This window comes from Scyliorhinus torazame, chromosome 10 (genome assembly GCF_047496885.1).
Source record: "Scyliorhinus torazame isolate Kashiwa2021f chromosome 10, sScyTor2.1, whole genome shotgun sequence".
Taxonomy (NCBI): Eukaryota; Metazoa; Chordata; class Chondrichthyes; order Carcharhiniformes; family Scyliorhinidae; genus Scyliorhinus; species Scyliorhinus torazame.
In genome coordinates, this window is record NC_092716.1 from 250,028,347 (window position 1) to 250,053,195 (window position 24,849).

General features: G+C 47.6%; 1 long non-coding RNA gene across 1 annotated transcript; it reads left to right on the forward strand.

Moving 5' to 3' along the window:
* The first annotated feature begins 14,648 nt into the window (after positions 1-14,648).
* Positions 14,649-24,372, forward strand: LOC140384940 (uncharacterized). The gene is made up of 3 exons (XR_011933234.1): positions 14,649-14,775; positions 22,823-22,877; positions 24,245-24,372. It is a non-coding gene; the product is annotated as an uncharacterized lncRNA (long non-coding RNA).
* Positions 24,373-24,849: the final 477 nt, after the last annotated feature.

The window sequence follows — 24,849 nt, forward strand, 5'->3', positions numbered from 1 at the left end:
CATAGAAATTACAGTGCAAAAGGAGGCCATTCAGCCTATTGAGTCTGCACCGGTACTTGGAAAGAGCGCTCCACTGAAGCCCACGGCCTCCACCCTATCCCCGTAGCCCAGTAACCCCATCTAAACTTTTAGACACTAAGGGGCAATTTATCATGGCCAATCCACCTAATCTGCACGCCTTTGGACTGTGGGAGGGAATTGGAGCACCCGGAGGAAACCCACGCAGACACGGGGAGAAAGTGGAAACTTCACGCAGACAGTCACCCGAGGCCAGAATTGACCCAGGACCCTGGAGCTGTGAGACAGCAGTGCTAACCACTGTGCCACCGTGCCGCCCATTAATTTAGAGTATCCAATTCTGTTTTTTTCCCATTAAGGGACAATTTGGCATGGCCAATCCACCTACCCTGCACATCTTTGAGTTGTGGGGGTGAGACCCACACAGACATGGGGGGGAATGTGCAAACTCCACACGGACAGTGACCCAGGACCTGAATCGAACCCAGGTCCTCAGCACCATGAGGTAGCAGTGCTAACCATTGCGCCACCGTGCCACCACGTATTGAAACCTCTTGTGTTCCCTGCCATGTGTTGCCCCCTGTAGCAAACTCCCCATCCCCCCTCCCCGCCGATGTGGTGTCACATTGGCAAAGCTTACAACAGCTTCTGCAAAATAATAATAATAATCGCTTATTGTCACAAGTCAGCTTCAATGAAGTTACTGTGAAAAGCCCCTAGTCGCCACATTCCGGCGCCTGTTCGGGGAGGCTGGAACAGGAAATGAACCCGTGCTGCTGGTCTTGTTCTGCATTACAAGCCAGCTGTCTTAGCCCACTGTGCTAAACCAGCCCCTGAATCTGTCAAGGGGAACTGGCCAGGGTTGCAAAGCTCTGTATAGCCCTCAGGAGTGAGGGGAGGGGGGAAACATTCCTGGGCGATGTCTTGGTACTGCCCCCTCACAGCCTGGCAGTGTCAACCTGGCAGTAGCAACCTCTTAGAAGCAATCTGGGGCCTGTGCCAGGGCAGGCCCTCTGAGAAGCACCATTGAGTTGGGGTTTTCCTAATGTGGGAGGGTGGAAATTGTGTCCCACTGCTTGTTGGGGGGTGGGGTGAGGGGTGAGGAGTCACCCTTTGTTTGAGGGGAGGGGTGCCCAGATGTTTGTTTGGTGGGAGGGGTAGTTGCCCCAATGCTTATGGGGTGAGGGAGTCGGTGACCAGAAGATTTTGTGATGGGGGGACCCTGATGCATGTGTGGGGGGAAGGGTCCTTGCTGCTTGCGGTGGGAGGGCCCCCGTGTCCGTAAGGGGTGGGGGGAATTTTCTTCTCAATGCTGATCATTGCCCTTTAAAGATGGCGCCCCGATCTCTGTGAAGCTGGCATTGCCAGCTCTATCAGGCTCACCCCACCGTAGTGCCAGCAAAAATCAGCACTGAGCGGAATATTCCACCCTATGTTTCTGTAATTCCCATTGAGTTAAAATATGAATTCAGAGAATGGACTTGAATGCTCCATGCATGAGTCTGGGAGTGTTATATCTTTGAGTTTGCCGCAAAGAAGAAAAGGTATGGAGATGCCCACACTCCTGATTCTTACAAACACAATGAGATGTTTTATTAGGGATGTTGCTCATAAAACTAAAAATGGAGAACTGAAGCCAGTGTAAACACTCACTGCTGACATCACTACAAATCAGGTGATGCTTCAGCAGCAGGGATGTATTCTCTGATACATAACACCCCTCTCCCTTCACTTCTTTAATGTAACGACAACAACTCGACGTTTGTACAACAGGCCCACTTGTGGATTATCTCTAGACACAACGTACAACTCAGTAAGACAGTCTTCCGGGTGTTCCTTTTAGGTTGTATTGGACGCTCTGGAATCTGGCTACTCGAGACCTTGTAATGTTACAACACCCTGGGCTGGAGCACGGTCAATTCCAGCCCCACAGGCCCCGGAGACCCAACACAAGTGAACTAACCAATAATCCGTATATAGTCTTTGTGATCTTTGACCCTTGACTGCTCCCATGACTTACAGGCACCAGATTTGTAAGCAAACCACTGTAACTGTTCATTTATAACAAGAACAGAGATAAACATTTTACCAGGATGTTGCCTGGAATGGAGAGTAGGTCTTACGAGGAAAGGTTGAGGGTGCTAGGCCTTTGCTCATTAGAGCGGAGAAGGATGAGGGGCGACTTGATAGAGGTTTATAAGATGATCAGGGGAATAGATAGAGTAGACAGTCAGAGACTTTTTCCCCAGGTGGAACACACCATTACAAGGGGACATAAATTTAAGGTGAAAGGTGGAAGATATAGGAGGGATATCAGAGGTAGGTTCTTTACCCAGAGAGTAGTGGGGGCATGGAATGCACTGCCTGTGGAAGTAGTTGAGTCGGAAACATTAGGGACCTTCAAGCAGCTGTTGGATAGGTACATGGATTACGGGAAAATGATATAGTGTAGATTTATTTGTTCTTAAGGGCAGCACGGTAGCATTGTGGATAGCACAATTGCTTCACAGATCCATGGTCCCAGGTTCGATTCCAGCTTGGGTCATTGTCTGTGCGGAGTCTGCACGTCCTCCCCGTGTCTGCGTGGGTTTCCTCCGGGTGCTCCGGTTTCCTCCCACAGTCCAAAGATGTGCGGGTTAGGTGAATTGGCCAATGATAAATTGCCCTTAATGTCCAAATTGCCCTTGGTGTTGGGTGGAGGTGTTGAGTTTGGGTAGGGTGCTCTTTCCAAGAGCTGGTGCAGACTCAAAGGGCCGAATGGCCTCCTTCTGCACTGTAAATTCAATGATAATCTATGATTAATCTAGGACAAAGGTTCGGCACAACATCGTGGGCCGAAGGGCCTGTTCTGTGCTGAATTTTCTATGTTCTATGTTCTATCTAATAGTGATATCAGAATAACGGCCTGTTAATCTAATTATTCCCCCTTGTTACCACCCCACCCTCTACAAAAACACACACAAGACAGACGCACAGAGAGAAGGGGAAGGGTCAAAAAGTGATTAAAAGGGATGAGAGATGAGTGTCTTTGCTGCTGGTGTTGGCAGCCTTTGTAGCCGGCTATCTTCCCTGGATTCGGAGTGCCGAAACCACCAGCTGGTTTGGAGATTCTGGCTGGAACCTTCAATTAGAACTCTCAGGCTGGAAGACCTCCTCTGGGGAGTTACTTGCACCTATACTGACCTGGATTTTCACTCAGAACATCCCCCTAACGTCTGTTCAGTTCAAACTTGTCTCCATCAGATTGACTATCAACCTCACTGAGATAAGACGAGAGCTCTTCACATGAGAATTTTAAGAGGGTTTCGAAACAGCCCCTCTGCCTGCAGGTGCTGCTGGACTGGATCCTCCTGCAGATTAAACCTGACGACTTGCCAACAGCTTCACAGGCTGTGCAGAGGGAGAAAGGTCTTTAATCACTGGCCATCACGATGAGAGTGAGATCCGAGCTGTTGCTCCCCAATCACTTGCTCAGAAGTGAAGCTTAAACTCTGCAAGGTGGAGCCTGCCTGTGTGTTTCCAGAACATTCCAGGACCAGCCCCAAACAGGATCGAGAGCTAGTCCTGGGAAATGAAAGTAGCCGATTGGCTGCCAGCCAAGTCCGTCACAATATATCATCACTGGACCAAACCAAATAGCACATTGCCCCAGGACTCCTTGGGCCAGACCGCGTAACATCTTCTACCAAGGTTCCTTGGTTTTAAAATTAAAGGTTGAAATCCACCTGAAGGGCATACGGTCCAGCAACTATCTAGGCAGACAAGTTTCCAGGCAGTGAGTTTCCTTCATAAGTGCTACTTCCTGGGAAGTTACTCCAGTGTCCATCTCTATAGGTATTGGTCAGTCCTCAGAAACAAAATCCGAACTTATCTCTGTGTCTGACCTCTGTTCTGAAGTGTCACTGTCTGCATTGTCCAAGGGAAATACATCTTGAGAAGTTTCTGCAATTTCACTTTGTGAAGCTCGTAGCTGGTTAGTATGTAATTGCCAAACTCTTTAATCAACCTTCTGTGCGGTGTATGATATTGGACCTGTCTCACTCTCACTACTCGCTTTTTAGAATTCTATTCTCTTCTAGCAATCTGTCTTTTTGGTGGCGTTTGACAATTTCTGAAATATTAGCTGATACTAACAAATCAGACTGTGTTTGCAATTTCCTCCTGAACAGCAGCATTGCTGGTGAACTCTGTGATGCGTGTGCGGTGTTTCGACAAGACATTAAGAATTTGTTTACTCTTCTTACTCTTGTTTACTCTTCTTACCCTCAATATGAAGTCTTACAACACCAGGTTAAAGTCCAACAGGTTTGTTTCGATGTCACTAGCTTTCGGAGCGCTGCTCCTTCCTCAGATGACATCTGAAACCTCAATATGTTGATGGAATGTTTCAATGATTGAACGAAACGTTGAGCCAACGCCTCTGTTGCAGGATGTCACAAAGCTGACTTTACGTGCCGTATACCGTTCTCCCTTCAGTAGTCCTCGAACCCCTTCGAAGTGAACTGAGAACCATTGTCACTTACGACCTGCTCCGGTGTACCAAATCCTGCAAATATTTTGTCCAGCTTCTCAATGGTTTGTTTGGTCGTCATGAATTTCATGATAAGGATTTCTGGCCGTTTAGGGTGTGCAATCAGTAGGAACATGTGACCCTCCACGGGACCACCATAGTCGATGTGTATTCTCTGCCTGAAGGCATTATATGTGAGACAACTGCACCAACCCCATAGGGTGATGCATCGCAAGCAATTTGTAACTTCAGCTTGGGAGTGTCGTGAACCAAAAACTTTGACTTCTGTAAGAAGCCGTGGCTGTGTCAGCCATTCCCACAAATGTAATGGTTACAGTCGTGGAGCGTTTCTTAGTTTTGCACAGGACTGACTGCCTCTTTGATTTGAGCACCTCATCCTGGCCACCAAAAATAACTTCATGACAGTTCCTTCACCCTCACCACACCATGTCATACCTCATGCTGTTGGTCAAGGGCTTTACTATGCAAGCATGGAGCAATAATCACTTGGCTTCACCATAATAAAGTTCCATTCTGAACTGTCAACTCAAGTCTTTGTGTGGTGTAGTCTGAATTTTTACGACGAACACCTGACCATCGTTCCTTTTGGACCATCACCTTCCCCATCGCTGGATCAGTGTTTGCACACCTCTATACTTAAGGTGAAGTCACAGGTACATTATCCACGAGTGAGAAATACAGGATGTTGATTAAATGCTCTCCAAGTTCTTGTTTGACTTGTGTAGCCATCTGGGATGGCCCAGTCCCGATTACAAAATGGACACCCGCAAAGAATGCAGGGAAAATTGGACAATGCTAAGAAACAAGCAGGTGTAAGCTCTGTCTGTTGATTAGAACCTTAAACTCTCAGACAGGACAGAAACAACCAAGCAATCTACATACTAATGAGCCATCTCCGGGGACAAAAGGGAAACATTTAGATACACAATGTTAGGACAGACTCCCCGGTGCCAGAAGAAGCTAAGACAAAGCAGACTAACAGTCACCAGGACACGCCCAGCGATTACGGAACCACCCCTCTATTGGAGGAAAATCGATACGACTGATTGAGAAAGACCCAATTAGTTGAGGCCAAGTTCAAGGCACGCCCAAAAGCGCGCAAAGCCCTTTTCAGTATAAAAGATATTCCCAAATATAAGGGAGAATCTTCCTCCTTTGGCAATGGCTCTCACCGAAGAGAGAGACCAGCCAAGCAGCTGCAGCAGACCAAGTAAGTTCCAAGTCAACGCACGCTACGAGATAGACGCTCCTAGTTGCTACCCTGTAAACAGCTCAACCCAACAGCCTCAGAACCGAGCAACGGCCATTGTTCCTCTGACTGAGTGGGCACCCGAAGCTAAGTATAGGCTTTGGTAATAGTGGTAGTTTAGTTTGTAGAGTTTATGCATGAGTAGACTTGACAGTGTGTAAATAAATGAGCATTGCTTTTGACCTTACTAACTGGTGTATCGAGTTATTGATCAGTATTTGATTCTGAACCTTGTGGCGGTGTCGAAAGATACCTGGCGACTCTTCAGGAAACATAATTAAACAGAGCCAAATTAAGAGCCAACCAAACATTAACAACATTTACTGGCGAATCTGGTGGGACCCAACTTAGAAGTGGCCTAACCACTCCGAGAGAACACAAAATTTGAATTGAGAATTCAATTGGGAACAGGAAGAAAAACCACAAGCGTCAAAACAGTTCTGATCAAGCCTCTGAGATTCGGAAATGTGTTAATGCAGGCGTACTAACAGGGATATACAGTAAGCCTGAGAGATTTTGTTGGGTAAAACTGTCGGGAGTTTTGTAGGCCGGAAATTAGCGTAAGCCGTACCCGTGTTTACATCACCACTTTATCACCCCTTGTTCCAAATTCAGTAGTGAACCTAGATAGAGAGAATGGCAATGAAGGCAATGGAACGCCTTATGCACCCCTAGGAATTCGAAGTCGCAGCAACCAGTAGAGTAGGACAGTGTCCCTTTTGGGAAGATGAGATCAGGAAATATCTTAAAGGGAAAGAATGGCCCCTTTGGAGTGAATTCTGCAATAATGAGGAAACAGGACCCGGGAGTATAGGACATACTTGGTGGGAGAACCTGTCAGAGATCCACAAGAAGAGCTTGGGAAAGGCTTGCAAGCCGATGGCAATCGAGTCCTGTTTGGCACAATTGCTAGGCACAGAGGAGGTCGTTAGGACGCTCCGTACAGAGATAGAGGAGAGAGACAGAACCAGTGAGGTAGACGTGAGTGAGGTAGAGAAGGAGAATCAAGATTTTTAAAAGCAGTTAGCAGCAAGGGACAGAGGGTAGATGATGCCAGGAGGGCACATCAGTCTTGTCTCGCTCTTTTGAACAGTTTTCAGACGCAATATGATGAGGCCTACCAGGCCACACAACGTGTGGTCTTGGTAAGACAAGAGACAGAACAGCAAGTCGAGAAATTGCATAAACAATGCAATGATTTAAAAGCAGCCCTACGAGCGCTCCATACGTCCACAACGGAACAAAGGCAGAGCTCCGTAGACCACGCAATGTGCCGGAAGCAAATTGCAGAATTGCAATCTCTGCTTTCCGTTCAAAACGGATTTCAAAGTATTTTCGGAACCCAATTAGATCAAGAAAACGGCCACGATTGGCAGGAATTAAACGAGACTGCCCATAGGAACGTACATGGATCATGTACGCAGGAAAAACCCCAGAAAAGGAAAGCGCTCCAACCCCCAACCGAACAGGTAGAACACCCCCCCATGAATCCTGTAACCACACACCGCAGGGCCGCAGGAGAAGGAGAAGCAGATTTCCTTTACAAAACCCCGTTAACCGTGACCCAATTACGGGACGCGTGTGGAAAAATTACACCATTCCTTCCCACATCAGACCCCCACCAATTTTTCGTGAAAGTCAAACAGCAGGCTACCATGTACGGCCTGGACGAAAAGGAGCAAGTGAAGCTCACAGTTTTAAACCTCGACCCTTCAGTCGTAGCAGCCCTTCCCGACCCACAGAATATAGGAGGGGGCACACTCCAAGAGATGCACACGGCGATCCTTGATGCGATCGGCTTTAACAGAGGAGACCCCGTAGAAGGCCTAAATAAGTGCAGGCAAAAGAATACAGAGCACCCCAAGAGTTTGCTGGATGCCTGTGGATCCACTTCACCGCAGTTTTTGGAGAGTTAGCCCGCGCCCATTTGTCCCCAGATAATATGGCCAAATGGACCTGAATTCTAGTCTCCCAGCCACAGAAGCAGGAAGAAAAGCTTGCGCAAATTATGACCCCTCAGATAAGGCCCACAATGAAAAATGGGTTTTGAAGAGATTGTCCCACGCTTGGGAGCAATCAATTGCAGGCAAAAACGCATTTATAACACCCGATGAAGAGCAGGCAGAAATGAACCCAGTTAAAGCACACCAGAACCCCACATGGGTAAATGAGGGCAGGAACAGCTCACCACAGCCCAAAACTCAGGAATGCGACAACTGTGGACAGCTAGGACACTTTGCATGAGAGTGCAAAACTCCCCAGAAGCAGCAGAGAAACCAACAGACAGGCACCCTAAACAAGAATAGGGCAAAGACGATCCATAGCGTTAGCGCCCGTTCAGAGAATGCAAACATGAACGGCACCGACTGACGGTGTTCGGGCTCCCCAACTTGGGTCTGCGACACCCTTTGGGACAAGTCCGGTAGACCGGTAGTAGCAGGCAAAGTCCAGGGTCAACCCGTAGAATTTCTTTGGGACACAGGAGGGTCCCGCACCACACTCAATTCCTCCACGATGTTCCAGCGAGACACGTGGCCCACAACAGACACCATTACACTCAGCGGTTTTACAGGCCATTTACAACAGGGACACATCACAGCCCCTGTAGCAATACAAATAGGGAACATCACAACTAAGCACCCTGTAGTTTTAGTTGATCTACCCCAGACAGCAGAACATATCCTTGGGATCGATTTCATGAGCTCCCATAATCTTTTGTTTGATCCAGTTAACAAGTGTGTTTGGAAAATGGCAAAGGCAGCATGAGCTCCCGCCACGCTCACAGTAGGAGAGTACGTAAATAGGATTAGCTCAGTAGGAGACTTCTGGTTCGACCCTCGAGCCATTAGTGCAGACAAAAAGGTTAGGGCAGTCCTGCAGGAACATAAAGCAGCATTTGCACAGCACAAGCACGACTGTGGCAAATTGACTGACTTTGTGAACATTACAGGTCCCGACCCTAAACCCCAGAAGCAGTACGGATTTCCCCAGGAATCAGAGGGAGAGATCTCCAAAGTCATAGAGAGTTTGTTGGATCAAGGCGTACTCAGATCAGGAGCCTCCACAAACAACGCGCCGATTTGGCCCGTCAGGAAACCGGATGGATCATGGCGACTGTCCATTGATTACTGGGAACTGAACAAAGTAACCCCAGCAGCAGCCCGCACCGTAGCCACGAGTCCCGAGACCATACTCAAACAGGGACTCCAGTCAAAAACATTTTTGGTTTTGGACATTAGTAATGGCTTTTGGTCCATTCCATTGGCTAACGCGTGCCAGTACAAATTCGCCTTTACATTCCAAGGGTAATAATACACGTGGACCTGCCTTCCACAAGGCTTCCACAACTCCCCCTCCATTTTCCACCGACAGCTGGCAAATGATTTAGCAAAATTTTCCCGCCCCGATTGTCTGGTCCAGTATGTAGACGACTTGTTACTACAGACAGACACAAAGGGAGAGCACATTTTGCTTCTCGCCGAGCTCCCAGCACTCTTAAAAGAAATTGGTTGTAAAGTCAACCGCAAGAAGGCTCAGATTCTGAAAGAGAAAGTGATTTACTTAGGAACAGTGATCACTCATGGTAAATGCGAGATCGAGCACAAGCGAATTGACTCGATCGTCAAATTGCCCCTTCCCCACAATGTCTCAGCCCTCCGGTCATTTTTAGGACTGGTTGGCTGCTGCCGAAACCATATTGACGGTTTTGTCACTAAAGCAGCGCCCCTATCCGAACTTCTCAAGAAGCAGGCACCTTGGGAATGGCTTCCACAGCATACGGATGCTGTGGATGCTTTAAAAAGAGCACTCAGCAGAGCCCCCGCACTACAGGTCCCAGATCCACTTTCCCCATACGCAATCGAAGTTGCAAGCACCGACCGAACCCTTTCGGCCATGCTCCTCCAGGAATGCCATGACCAATTACGCCCTGTAGCATACGCCTCACACGTGTTAGGCCCCATAGAGCAAGGTTTTCTGCCTGTGAAAGGCACCTGCTCGCAGTTTTTTGGGCAGTACAGTACTTCGCCTACATTACAGGACTCAACCCCATCACCATCCTCACAGAATACACCCCAACACAGCTATTGTTAGACGGCCGACTTAAGGATGGCACAGTCAGCCAAATCCGCGCAGCCCGTGGGACCTTCTTTTACAGGGACGGGACATCACGGTTAAGAGAACCAAAACCCACACATTCCTTGCCGATAATTTGCAGTATGTAGGAACCCCTCATGAATGTGAAATCATCACCAAAAAACAGAACACAGGCCCATTTATTCCCACCCCCCCCCCCCCCCCAGGAAAACACGTAGTACACCCCAGAGACCCCAGCCCACAGATACATGCGCACTCCTGAGGATTTATGTCGATGGCTCCTCCACAGTGTTAAATGGAGAGAGAATTACCGGTTGCGGTATATATGTAGAGGACGCGCAGGGACGTGCCCTAAATGAAATTTCCTTGAAGTTGCCAGGACACTTAGGTTCGCAGGCAGCAGAGCTGGCAGCGATTGCATATATTGTAGACCACCCAGACTCGTTCCCGACTCCAGCAGACATCTATTCAGACAGCTTGTATGTCTGTAATAGTTTGACAGAGTTCCTACTACTCTGGGAAACAAGACGATTTGTTTCCGCGGACGGTAAACCCCTACCCTCAGCCCCATTACTCCGCCATATCTTAGAGACAGCGAAGGATAGGAAATACGGAATAATTAAGGTTCGCAGTCATCACCGTTCAGCAGGGAAATGCTGGAGGAGAGAAAATAAGTGCAAGAACTATTGCAAAAAGGGCCATACTGCCAAGGCATGTTGGGCTCAGAAACCTCACCGATACCAAAGGTGTGTAAGAAAACAAAACACATCTAAACATATTAGATATGTTCGTAAATTAGTAGAAATGTTCAAGGCCATTCAGACGAGCAAATACCTGAACAACTGCAGGAGTTGAAACTGGGTGTCTTGTCAGAGAATCATAGAATTTACAGTGCAAAAGGAGGCCATTCGGCCCGTTGAGTCTGCACCAGCACTTGGAAAGGGCACCCTTTCCAATCCCACACTTCCACCCTCCCAGTAACCCCACCCAACCCAAACTTTTGGAACACTAAGGGCCATTTAGCATGGCCAATCCACCTAACCTGCATATCTTTGGACTGTTGGAGGAAACCGGAGCAGCCGGAGGAAACTCACGGTGTGGGGCGATCAACAGCATTTCTGGGAATTTGCAAAACTTGTGACAATAAGCGATTATTATTATTATTATATAGGACTTATCTGCTGGATTTGCTGGGCGAATATGTTTGGTAGCAGCATGAAAGTTTTACATCCCACCACCTGTGAAATGTTGCGACCTTTAGGTTCCCCGGTGTTTGACTTGCTGTGAGATCTAATTGGAATCTTTCCTTGTATGAGTTCCAAGTCTCTCAGTCTTCATCAAATGCATCCATGGCGCTTGTTTTCCCTCTGTTTCTGGCTCCTGGCTCCTATAGTCTATAGTTCAACCAACTTCCTCCCTTCCAATCCTTTTGAATGTTCGGTACAAGCAATCCCCTTATCCGCCACTTCTGAATCCCTGTTCCCGTAACCCATTTAGCATCACCACATGTGCAATTTCTGCAATCCAGATTCTGTCCCTTCAATGGTAGGCAGGTTTTCGAACTGTCGTTCGTCTTTCCCCACAGTTGTAGTCGATTTTCTTTATGGTAAAAGCCTTCAGCATTGGCGGCTTACTTCGCCCGCTGTGTGCGTGTGAGTCCTGTCCCGAGAGTCTTCTCCGCTTTCAATGCCATCTCCGCCGATTTTGTCGCCAATCTTTTTTTGTTTATTCAGCAATTCTGTTTTCTTGTCTCAATCCCCATTGCCAGATTTCTCTTTTATAATATCTTCGTTAAGTTCGCCGTAAATTGAAAAGGTATGGAGGTGCCCACACTCTGGATTCTTACAAATACGATGAGAGGTTTTATTAGGGATGTTGGTCATACAAACTAAGATAGATGTGCAAACATTCACTGCTGACGTCACTACAAATCACGTGACACTCCACCAGCAGGGATGTATTCTCTGATACATAACAGGAGGTTTGCTCTATTTATTACCTAGTCCATTTAATTTTAGTTAATGCTACTATAAAGCAAATTAGTTTCCAAGTATCTCACAGTGATACTTTTACAGGAGTGATCTTGATTCGTTCAACATCAGTTTCTGAAATGCGAGAACCAATCATTCACTGATAAGATTTAACCTGAAGTATATAATGTGCCCAGAAGACAAACAATGGTATGATACACTAATCATAGGTTTTTAAAACAATTATTATAGAAATGTTGTCGCTATGGTGAAAACCACAAAATGTTTTGTTATCATTGTCTTTTAAAGGGGAAATGTATCTGGTGATGTTTTATTTTAGCTTATTAGGATTTTACATTGATTGCAAAAGAGTTCAACTATTTCAGCTACAAAACCCACGCAAAGCCTATTGGGATATACTGAATAGGAGTGACTATCATAACGTTTCAAACTTAACTGGGATTTAAAAGAAGAGCATTTTAATCAAACACACTGTAAAATCTTACAACCTTAATGAATGCAATCTGTGTGCGCCAACAGATGCATTGTCGTTGGCGCCTTCAACAACAATCTGTGCACAACAACAACTTGCATTGACATGGCGCCTTTGACACGGTGAAGTATTTTTTTTCATAGAATTTACAGTGCAGAAGGAGGCCATTCGGCCCATCGAGTCTGCATCGGCTCTTGGAAAGAGCACCCTACCCAAGGTCAACACTGCCACCCTATCCCCATAACCCAGTAACCCCACCCAACAGTAAGGGCAGTTTTGGAGACTAAGGACAATTTATCATGGCCAATCCACCTAACCTGCACATCTTTGGTTCCATATGAACCATCCATGGTTCACAAGTGCACAGCGAGATAAAACATTTCAGAGGTAAAGGCAGTAGGACACGTTATCAAAAGTTTGGTGGAAGTTGTTGGCTTTAAGGTGCACTTAGTGGAAAGGTTTGGGAGGGTATTCCAGATTTGGGATGTGGGGGTTGCGGCCTCGGCTAGGGTTTATTGTCCATCCCTAATTGCCCTTCAGAAGGTGGTGGTGAGCTGCCTCCTTCAACCGCTCCAGTCCCTGGGGTGTAGGTACACCCACTTGGCACGTCATAACATTAAAGGCAATGGGCCAAGTGCTGGCAAATTTGAGGTGGATCAGGTGTTTTCCATGTGTCGGTGCAGACCCGATGGGCAAAAGTGCCTCTTCTACACCGTATGTTTCTCTGATTCTGAGTGCTGTTGGGGAGGTAGTGCCAGGATTTTGACCCAGCGAAAGTGAAGGAAAGGCAATATAGTCCCAAGTCAGGATGGCTTTGAGGGGAACCTCAAAGTACAGACAGCAGACTCCAAGATCACTGACACCAACCTTGACCCCCCCACCTCGAGATTAAAGCCTTCTGCCCTCACCCGCTAGACTCCACAGTGGATATAAACAAGGCGTTGAAGGGTTTTGATGCAAATTTATACAGTCTGACAATGCACTGACACTAATCGAGTGCCTCCTCTCTTCAGTTAAGCTCCCAGCAATCTCTGAGGACCAAAGGGTGGTCCTAAATTCTCCTGTTTCTATAGGAGAATTGGCTCTTGCATTGAAGGAGCTTCAATCTGAGAAGGCCAGGACTGATGGTTTCCAATGTGAGTTTTAAAGGGAATTTAGCAGCTTGTGGTTAGATCAGCTGATTGCCATGAATTGTCACTCATCTGAAGCAGGGCTACTGCTGCGGACTCACTGGGAGGCGAACATTTCCTTAATTCTGAAGGCAGGCAAGAATCCAGAGAGTGCGCACCCGAACCTTTCTATTCCCCCTATTAATGTGGTGGACAGATTTAGCCTTTTCTCGGGCTACAAAATTAATTTTACAAAGTCTGAGGCACTGCCATTGTGTGGACTCTGAGGGAGACCTCCCCCCTTTCCCAATCTGCCATTCAAATGGTCCCCTTCGTGTTTTACTTATCTGAGTATAATGATTACCCCCTCCTTTAAACATTTGTATGGGGCAAACTTCCCTCATTAATTGCATCTATTAGGCTGCCTGTTGGCAATCCTTGCCGATTTTGTGACTGGACAGGATGGCGCTGATGAAGATAAATGAGTTGCGTCGGTCATTGTATCCTTTACATAAGCTGCCAATTTTGCATTCTGCTAAGATTCTAAAATAAATAAATGGGATGCTTAATTTTTTTACCTGAAAAAGATTTTGTTTAAAAGTAGCCAAACTGCAGCTTCCCAGTTCAAAGTGGGCGGGGGTGGGGGGGGGGTGGGTTAGGGATGGTGATTATTAAAATGCATCAATTAACCTCACATCTTAGGTTTGTAAGGGATTGAGTCAGAGAGGACCCTCATTCATTTGGCTCGACATTGAGGCAGGCTCCTCTGGAAACTCCTTGCAAGCCCTGTTGTTTAACAGGGATTTAATAATAATAATAATCTTGAATTGTCACAAGTAGGCTTACATTAACACTGCAATGAAGTTACTGTGAAAGGCCCCTGGTCGCCACATTCCGGCGCCTGCTCGGGTACACAGAGGGAGAATTCAGAATTCTCAGCCGGTACGGGAATTGAACCCGCGCTGCTGGCCTTGTTCTGCGGCACAAACCGGCTGTCTAGCCCACTGAGCTAAACCAGCCCTGTTCAAGGTTGGCTCTGCAAGTGTGAGAATCCTATAATTATTAATAGTGCTAGAGCATGGAGGGTGGTTCACCAGCTGGAAGGGAGATCAAAATTAACTTCTACTCTTTTCCCCCATTCAGGGCAGCCTGGATTTCCCACCAGGTCATATGGGGCGTTGATTCGATATACAGAGAGATAGAGGCATACGAAGGCTGGAAAACATGTTCAGTGGTGCTTCCATGTCATCATTTGAGCAGCTATGCCAACAATTTATATCCCAAGGCACTCTTATTTAAGACATCCTCAAGTGAGTGACTTTATTTTGAATAAGACTATGATGTATCTTGATGCTCCAGTCTCCTCTCGTGGAAAAAAAATCCTGGGGCGGGATTCTCTCAGCCCTGGACCGGGCTGGAGAATCCCCACGACCGGGCCACGCCACCCCGACGCCGGCACGCAATTGGCGCCGGTGTGGTTGGCGCAGCGCCAGTCGCCGGCCGCTCTAAGCGGCCGGCCGGCCGAATCTCGGGCTGAGGTGGGCTGAGCGGCCGTCGTGGAAACGCTGAGTCCCGCCGACGCCTACTCTCAGCCGGCGGGAACTCAGCGTGGAAGGGTCAGGGGGAGGCCTGTGGGGGGGGGGGGGGTCCGACCCCGGGGGGAGGGCCTCCGATGTGGCCTGGCCCGTGATTGGGGCCCACCGATTGGCGGGCCGGCCTCTCTGGCTGGGGGACTCATTTCCTACGCGCCGGTCCCTGTAGTCCTGCGCCATGTTGCGTCGGGGCCGGCGCGTTGAAGGAGGCCACTGCGCATGCGCACGTTGGCGCTGGTGCCACTGCGCATGTGTGAATCCTGCGGCAGCCAGTTAGCGCTGGGATCAGCAGCTGGAGCCGCGTGAACCGCTCCAGCGCCGTGCTGGCCCCCTCTAGGGTCCAGAGTTAGTCCCGGGGGCGGGCCGTTCACTCCGTCGGAAAACGCGACGGCGTTTACGATGGCGTGGACACTCTGCTGCGGGATGAGAGAATCCCGCCCCTGATTTGTGCAGAACCTAAGCGGTTAATTAGCAAGTTTTATGACACTTTGTGTTTAGAGCCTGTGTGAGTGGATTAGAGACATTGCAGTCTTGGACAAAGAGCTTGCAGTCAATACTGATTAGGAGACCTGGCGGAATCTATGGGAATATGCAAATAAAATTTCACTCTGGAATAGAACGAAGGAGACTCAGGTCAAAATGTTACACCATCTGCATGTCACACCCGGTTTTGAGACACAGGTTTGATCCTGCTATATTCTCATCATCCGCAAGGTAGTCAAGGGTGACTACATACACTGTGTGTTCCTGCGTCAAGATTCAGTCTAACCGGTCTGGTGTATTTAAAGAGTTTTAGAGGATATTTGGTATTGCCTTAGAAGTTGATCCTCTATTCCTAATCCTGGGGCTCCCTCATAAGGCCACAAGACCATAAGACATAGAAGCAGAATTAGGCCACTCGGCCCATCGAGTCTGCTCCGCCATTGAATCATGGCTGATATTTTCTCATCTCCATTCTCCTGCCTTCTCCCCATAACCCCTGATCCCCTTATTGATCAAGAACCTATCTATCTCTGCCTCAAAGACACTCAATGATTTGGCCTCCATAGCCTTCTACGGCAAAGAGTTCCACAGATTCACCACCCTCTGGCTGAAGAAATTCCTCCTCATCTCTGATGAAAGGATCGTCCCTTTAGTCTGAGATGGTGTCCTCTGCTTCTAGTTTTTCCCACAAATGGAAACATCCTCTCCACGTCCACTCTATCCAGGCCTCGCAGTATCCTGTAAGTTTCAATAAGTTCCCCCCTCATCCTTCTAAACTCCAACGAGTACAGACCCAGAGCCCTCAACCGTTCCTCATACAACAACTTCTTCATTCCAGGGATCATTCTTAGATACGGGGCCCAAAATTGCTCACAATACTCCAAATGGGGTCTGACCAGAAGCTTATACAGCCTCAGAAGTACATCCCTGGTCTTGTATTCTAGCCCTCTTGACATGAATGCTAACATTGCTTTTGCCTTCTTAACTGCTGACTGAACCTGCACATTCGCCTTAAGAGAATCATGAAAATCGCTTATTGTCACAAGTAGGCTTCAAATGAAGTTACTGTGAAAAGCCCCTAGTTGCCACATTCTGGCACCTGTTCGGGGAGGCTGGTACAGGAATTGAACCGTGCTGCTGGCCTGCCTTGGTCTGCTTTCAAAGCCAGCGATTTAGCCCTGTGCTAAACAGCCCCTATCATGAACAAGGACTCCCAAGTCCCTTTGTGCTTCTGATTTCCTAAACATTTCCCCATTTAGAAAATAGTCTATGCCTAAATTCCACCTTCCAAAGTGCATAACCTCACACTTTTCCACATTGTATTTCAGTTGGCGCTTCATTGCCCACTCTCCTAGCCTGTCCAAATCCTTCTGCAGCCCCTTGCTTCCTCAATACTACCTGTCCCTCCACAGATCTTTGTATCATCTGCAAACTTAGCAACATTGTCTTCCGTTCCTTCTTCCAGATCATTTATGTAGAGTGTGAAAAGTTGTGGTCCCAGCACCGACCCCTGAGGCACACTCCCAGATAAGAGAAACATTGACTTTAATGAAAAAAGGCTGCATGATATCCTAAACGCTGTGACACGGAAGAAACCCCTTTGCTCGTGGATCAGCAATACGAATCCTTCAATTCAAAATTGGCATAAAATTATTATGGAATGTATCCCAGTGGAGTTCCTGACTTGCATTCTCCATTCTAAATCGGATGCATTACAAAAAGTATGGGACTCCAATCTCAAAGAACAAAGAACAAAGAACAAAGAAATGTACAGCACAGGAACAGGCCCTTCGGCCCTCCAAGCCCGTGCCGACCATACTGCCCGACTAAACTACAATCTTCTACACTTCCTGGGTCCGTATCCTTCTATTCCCATCCTATTCATATATTTGTCAAGATGCCCCTTAAATGTCCCTATCGTCCCTGCCTCCACTACCTCCTCCGGTAGTGAGTTCCAGGCACCCACTACCCTCTGCGTAAAAAACTTGCCTCGTACATCTACTCTAAACTTTGCCCCTCTCACCTTAAACCTATGCCCCCTAGTAATTGACCCCTCTACCCTGGGGAAAAGCCTCTGACTATCCACTCTGTCTATGCCCCTCATAATTTTGTATACCTCTATCAGGTCGCCCCTCAACCTCCTTCGTTCCAGTGAGAACAAACCGAGTTTATTCAATCGCTCCTCATAGCTTATGCCCTCCATACCAGGCAACATTCTGGTAAATCTCTTCTGCACCCTCTCTAAAGCCTCCACATCCTTCTGAAATCTCATATTTATAGGTTCCGCTATGCCTGACTTGCTTAGCGTGTAATTAAAAAGGCAAATGGAATGTTATTTTATTGCAAAAGGACTGGAGTATAAAAGTGGAAAAGGGTTGTTGCAATTGTATAGAGTGTTGGTGAGACCACATCTGGAGTATTATGTCCAGTTTTGGTCTCCATATTTGAGGAAGGATGTGGTGGCATTGGAGGCAGTTCAGACGAGGTTCACCAGATTGATTCTGGGGATGAAAGGGTTGACGTATGAGGAGAGATTAAGCAGTTTGGGCTTATACTCGCTGGAGTTTAGAAGGATGAGAGGAGATCTGATCGAGGTGTCTAAAATATTAAAAGGGATTGATAAAGTAAATGTACACCAAATGTTCCCCCTTGTGGGCAATCTAGAACGAGAGGTCACAGATATAGGTTGAGAGGCAGTAGATTTAGAACTGAGACGAGGAGGAACTACTTCTCGCAGAGGGTGGTCAATTTGTGGAACTCGCTGCCCCACATTGCAGTGGAACCTGAGTCATTAAATGGTTTGAAGAATGAGATGGATATATTTTTGATTTAAAAAACAGGTTAAATGGATATGGGCAACAGGTGGGGAGGTGGATTTGAGACCAGGAAGAGATCAGCCATGATTTGATTGAATGGTGGAGCAAGCTCAAAGGGCTGAAGTGTCTACTTAAGCCCCTCATTCCTATGTCCCGATGTACAAGGTTTTCCATAACTAATGTAGCACCATTTTGAATTCGCTGTACATGAAGGTGTGCATCATATTACCATGTTTACATGGCCCTATTCTCTTCTCCCCTATTCTCTAACTTATCCACTTATTCCTATTATATGGTTGGAGGCACTAAGTGTAAAACCCAACTTGCTGCTCTCCTGTTCCTTTCTGTATTTATGTTTGCAGAAGCATTTATACTGTGCTGTACCAGTTTGGAGAGTTTGTTGCGCTATTTGTAAAAATGAAAAAACTAGAATAAAAATATATATTTTTTAAAGAATCATCTAATGCCCTCTTCAACACGTCGATTGAACCTGCCGCCACCACAATTCTGGCAGAGCACCTCAAACCTGAACCACTCGTGTGAAATTTTTTTTTCTCACATCACGGGCGGGATTCTCCGATATCCGGCGGGAGGGCCGTACCAGCGCCAAAGAGTGACGTGGACCACTCCGGCGTCGGGCCGCCCGGAAGGTGTGGAATCCTCCGCACCTTCGGGGCTAGGCTGGCGCTGGAGGGGTTGGCGCCGCGCCACCCGGTGCCGAAGGGCCTCCGCTGGCTGGCGCGAGTTGGCGCATGCGCAGGAGCACCAGCGTGTTCCCAGAACCGCTGGTGTGATTCTTGCACATGCGCAGTGGGTTTCTTCTCCGCGCCGGCCATGGCGGAGCTTTACAGCGGCCTGCGCGGAGGGAAAGAGTGCCCCCATGGCACAGGCCCGCCCGCAGATCGGTGGCCCCGATCGCGGGCCAGGCCACCGTGAGGGCCCCTCCCGGTGCCAGATCCCCCTGCGTCCCCCCGAGGACTCTACAGGCCGCCCGTAGAGCCAGGTCCTGCCGGTACAAACCTTGTGTAATTTACGCCGATGGCACTAGCCGAAAACGGGCGGCCACTCGGCCCATCGCGGAGCGGAGAATTGCTGGGGGGGGTGGCACTGCCAACAGCCCCCGACGGGCGCTGCACGATTCCCGACCCGGCAAAAAACCGGCACCAGAGAATTCAGCAGCCGGCGTCGGGGCGGCGGGGCAGGATTCACGCCGCCCCCCCCCCCCCCCCCCCCGGCGATTCTCCAGCCCCGCGGGGGGTCGGAGAATCCCACCCCACATGTTTGCAAATCACTTTAAATCCACACCCTCTCATTCTCGATCCTTTTACGAGCGGGAACAGTTTCTCCCTGTCTACTCTGTCCAGCCCCCTCGTGGATTTTGAACTTCTCGATCAAATCACCTCTTAACCTTCTTCTCTCCAACATGAATAGTCCCAAACTCTACCATCTATCCTCACAGCTGAAGTTCCCAGAACTGCAACCATTCCTATAAACGTCTTCTGCATTCTCCTCAATGCGTTCTCTTCCTTCCAATAGTGTGAAGCCCAGACTGTGCACAATACTCCAGCTGAGCTCTCACTAGTGTCCTAGCCCTTATGTGCTATACCCCTATTAATAAAGTGAAAATTACATTATGCAATATTAACTGCCCTGTTCACCTGCCCTACCACCTTCAATGATCTATACACATATACACCCAGGTTCCTCTGCTTCTGTACCCCTATTAGAACTTTACCTCTTATTTTATATTGTCTCTCCATGTTCTTCCGACCAAAATGCATCACCTCACACTTCTCCCCATTGAATTTCATCTGCCACCTATCTGCCCTCTCAACCAACTTGTCTAAGTCCTTTTGAAATTCTGTACCATCCTCTTCACAGTTTAAAGGTATTAAATTAAACTTTCAAGTTTTGTATCATCTGCAAACTTTAAAATTGTCCCATGCATACAAGATCTAAATCACTAATATATATCAGGAAAAGTAAGGGTCCCAATACTGACCCCTGGGAACACCATTACAAACCTACAAACCTTCCTCCAGTCCGAAAAGTATCCATTGACCACGACTCTCTGTTTCCCATTATTCAGTCAATTTTGCATCCATGTTGCCACTGTGCCTTTTTTTCCGTGAGCCACCTTCTCAAAAAATTCCAGCAAGTTAGGTGAACATGATTTCTCCTAGAGAAATCCATGCTGGCTGTTCCTAATCAACACACATTTTTCCATGGGATTACTAATTCTATCCCGAATAATTGTCTCTCGACGCTTGCCCACCACTGATGTTAAGCTGACTGGCCTGTATCTGCTGAGGATATCCTGGCAACCTTTTTTGAACAAGGGCGCAACATTTGCAAGTTTCCAGTCCTCTGGCACCTCACCGAGTCTAGAGAAGACTGGAAGATTATGGCCGGCGCCCCTGCAATTTCCTTTCTCACTTCCTTCAATATCTTTGGATGCATCTCATCTGGTCCCGGTGCCTTGTCAATTTCCAGTGCCGACAGTCTATTCAACACATGCTCCTTTTCAATTTCAAACCCTTCTAGGGACAGAGTTTCCTCGCCTGTCACCACGCCCTGGGTGCATTTTCCTCCATGGTAAAGACGGATGCAAAGCATTAATTTAATACCTCAGCCATGCCCCCCCCCCCCCGGTGCCCTTCTGTAAAATCCCTTTTAGGTCCATAATCATCCCTACTCCTCCTTTTACCACCCTTTTACTATTCATACGCCTATGGAAGACTTTGGGATCTCCCTTTAATGTTGGCTGCCTGTCTTTTCTCATAATCCCTCTTTGCTTCTCGAAAGAGCTTTTTCACCTCCCCTCTGAACCTTCCGTATTTCTCTTGGGTCTCAAGTTGTATTTCCCACTTGATGCCTGTCACAAGCACACTTTTCATCCCTTATCTTAATTTCTATCTCCTTTTTCATCCAGGGAGCTCTGGATTTGTTTGTTCTACCTTTCACTTTTAAGGAAATATCCCTTGACTGTGTCCGGACCGTTTCTGTTTTGAAGGAAGCCCATTGTTCAGCTACAGTTTTTCCCACAAACTTCTCATTCCAGCCTAACCGGCCCAGCTCTGTTCTTACCCCATTGAAGTCAGCTCTCCTACAGTTAATTACTTTTACTCTGGATTGCCTAATATTCTTTTCTATCATCATCCTAAACATTACGATATGATGATCACTGTCTCCTAAATGAGTCATTCCTTGACCCTTCGAGGCCAGCATTTGCTACCCATCCCTGATTGCTGTTGAGAAGATGAGTTACCTTCTTCAACGACTACCCTCCATCTGATGCAGGTACACCCAGAGTGCTGCCAGGAAGTGAATTAGAGGATTGTGATTCAATGACAGTGAAGGAACGACAAAATATTTCCAAGTCAGCATGGCGTGTGATTTGGAGAGCAACCTGCAGATGGTGGTGTTCCCCTGCATCTACTGTCATAGAACATAGAACATTACAGCGCAGTACAGGCCCTTCGGCCCTCGATGTTGAGCCGACCTGTGAAACCACTCTAAAGCCCATCTACACTATTCCCTTATCGTCCATATGTCTATCCAATGACCATTTGAATGTCCTTAGTGTTGGCGAGTCCACGACTGTTGCAGGCAGGGCATGCCACACCCTTACTACTCTCTGAGTAAAGAACCTACCTCTGACATCTGTCCTATATCTATCTCCCCTCAATTTAAAGGTATGTCCCCTCGTGCTAGACATCACCATCCGAGGAAAAAGTCTCTCACAGTCCACCCTATCCAATCCTCTGATCATCTTGTATGCTTCAAAGGTCCTTGACCTTTCAGAGTTTAGAAGCCATGGGTTTGCAATGTGCTGTCAAAGGAGACTTGGCAAGTTGCTGAAGTGCATCTTGTACGTGGTACACATTGCTGCCACTGAGCATCAATGTTTAAGTACTGGTGTCAAGTAATGCTGTAGTCTGCAAACACTTTTCAGTATTTCAGGATCACCCTAAAATGCAAAGTAACCTCCAGTTTCTTTAGTCTACTGAAAACCATTTTCTGAAACCACTCTCCCCTGCCTGCCCCACTCTCGCCTCGAACTTGCCCAGTGAGGGAGATAAGACATAGGGAAGGCCATACACTAAAGAGGAAGAAATATGTATAAAAGACAGGCAGATTCACAGAATCGGTATTAGCTCTCTCTCCTGCTAAGGGTGCAGTCAAAGTTCTGTTCCTCACTCTGCTTCATCAAACAAAGACCATCGTGGTTTTTGTAAGTATATTCTATTAAACTTTTGGGAAATGTATCAGAAATTGACATGAGATACTTTAGGATTTTCCTTGTTTAGATGTATCCTTCTCTTACAGAAGTTATACTTTAAAAAGATAACAAAGGACTGTTAATCAATTCATTTTTAACTCTGCAATTCTGTATGTATTAATTGAGAGTATCTTACAATAAAATATTATTAGAAATTAAACTGTGCAGTCTTACTCCCAATTAGATCCTGGACACCCATTTAGGAAATCTTAAATGACAAGGATCCACAACCGACAGAGGTAGGGGGTTTAGTCATGAGTGACGTATCTGAACATCGCTCATTAGGAAGTAACTGAAATCCTGTTTAACTGTTTGGGACGTAGAAAAGTAACCTCCGCTCGTGAGAACTATTCGGAGTCTTAACAGAGAAACCAGGGGCGGGATTCTCCGACCCCACGCCGGGTCGGAGAATCGGCGGGGATTGGCGTGAATCCCGCCCCCGCCGTGTCCCGAAGTCTCCGCCACCAGACATTCGGCGGGGGCGGGAATCGCACAGCGCTGGCCGGCGGGCCCACCCCCGCCGATTCTCCATCCCGCGATGGGCCGAAGTCCCGCTGCTGGAATGCCTGTCCCGCCAGCGTGGATTAAACCACCTTTTGAACGGCGGGACAAGGCGGCGCAGGCAGGCTCCGGGGTCCTGGGGGGCGCGGGGCGATCTGGCCCCGGGGGGTGCCCCCACGGTGGCCTGGCCCGTGATCGGGGCCCACCGATCCGCGGGCAGGCCTGTGCCGTGGGGGCACTCTTTTTCTTATGCCTTCGCCATGGTCTTCACTATGGCAGAGGCGGAAGTGACCTCCTCCCCTGCTCATGCGCGGGGATGACGTCAGCAGCCGATGACGCTCCAGTGCATGCGCCAACTGCGTCGCACGGCATAGACCTTTCGGCCCCAGCTGACGTGGCGCCAAAGGCCTTTCCCGCCAGCCGGTGGAGCGCAAACCAATCCGGCGCGGGCCTAGCCCCTCAAGGTGAGGGCTTGGCCCCTAAAGATGCGGAGACGTCCGCACCTTTGGGGCGGCCCGACGCCGGAGTGGTTCCCACCATTCCATTACGCCGGAACCCCCCGCCCCGCCAGGTAGGGGAGAATCCCGCCCAAGTTTTCCTCTTTTGGTGGCTTAGCCTGATATAGGCTTGTAAGATAGTCCCTTCGGATCCGGAATACCTAAACCGCTCACACCTCTTGAGCAGCGCTGATTTTAAGCACTTCACCATTAGTGGCCATAAATTCAGTTGCCTAGAATTCTCACCTGAAACCTCGATTTCCTTTTTCACGGCACGCCTAAATCCTACCACATTGAGCAAGCTTTCGGCCATCTTATCTAAGGGCTGGTTTAGCTCAGTGGGCTAAACAGCTGGTTTGTGATGCAGAACAAGACCAGCAGCGCGGGTTCAACTCCCGTACCAGCTTACCCGAACACGTGGCAGAATGTGACGACTAGGGGCTTTTCACAGTAGCTTCATACTTGTGACAGTAAAAGATTATTATTTTATTTTATTGTATGTCTTTATGTGGCTCACTGTCATATTTGTTTTATAATGCTCTTGTGAAGCACCTACATTCAAGGCACTGTAAAAATTCAAGCCTTTTTGGTAACTTGGTTTTTAACAGCTCAATGAAGCCATTGATGAATTTTTGGTGACCAGCAGAACTGGCTCTGAAAAACAGATTTTACGTTGCTGATTTAACTATTGGAGTGCTGTTAAAAGGAGGCCGGTTCATGCCTGAAAAATGCACACTGCACAGACAGGTTTCCAGACAATTATTTGACCATTCATCCATTTTCTGTTTGTGACACTGCACTGTTTCCAAATTTGTTGACATTCTCCCGCATTGTTGACTGCACTTCAAAAATGATTAATTGATTGCAGAGCACTTTGAAGTATCTGAAGGACGTGAAATGTACTCAATAAATATAAGTGCTTTCTTGCTGCATGTTATGATTAGGCAGACTGTTTCTTCATACAAAGCCAATTGCTTAATTTATCCTTGTATAACAGTGATTGGCTTATTGATGGATTGCAGTGTTTAGGTGCAAATCACTTAAATTACAGGGGGCTTAAGTAATAATTGTAGAATGTGGCTTGTTTTCGAGAAATTAAGTGCCAGATCTGTAGCGCAAAGTAACATATATTGTCAACTTTATGCACTGTAGTGCAAATGATTATTTTTGTATGCTGAAACGTGAAGCTTCACTTCACTAAACATAAAAGAAC